Genomic DNA, 560 nt, shown 5'->3' on the forward strand with positions numbered 1-560 from the left:
AACACACATGACTTATAAAAAGTTATACTAGGCCATTGGACGTGTAGTTATATACACACATGACATCAAAAATGTTCTACTAGACCATTGGACGTGTAGTTATATACACACATTACCTATAAAATGTTATACTAGACCATTTGACGTGTAGTTATATACACACGTGACATATAAAATGTTATACTATACCATTTGACGTGTAGTTATGTACACACATGACATCTTAAATGCTATACTTTACCATTGGACGTGTAGTTATGTACACACATGATTTATAAAATGTTCATTTGACGTGTAGTTATATACACACGTGACATATAAAATGTTATACTTGTAATACTAGGCCATGACGTGTAGTTATGTACACACATGACATCTAAAATGTAATACTAGACCATTTGACGTGAAGTTATGTACACACATGACATCTAAAATGTTATACTATACCATTTGACGTGTAGTTATATACACACGTGACATATAAAATGTAATACTATTCCATTTGACGTGTAGTCATGTACACACATGACATCTTAAATGTTATACTTTACCATTGGACG

The sequence above is a fragment of the Mizuhopecten yessoensis genome, unplaced genomic scaffold, assembly GCF_002113885.1.
Source record: "Mizuhopecten yessoensis strain PY_sf001 unplaced genomic scaffold, ASM211388v2 scaffold6217, whole genome shotgun sequence".
Classification (NCBI taxonomy): domain Eukaryota; kingdom Metazoa; phylum Mollusca; class Bivalvia; order Pectinida; family Pectinidae; genus Mizuhopecten; species Mizuhopecten yessoensis.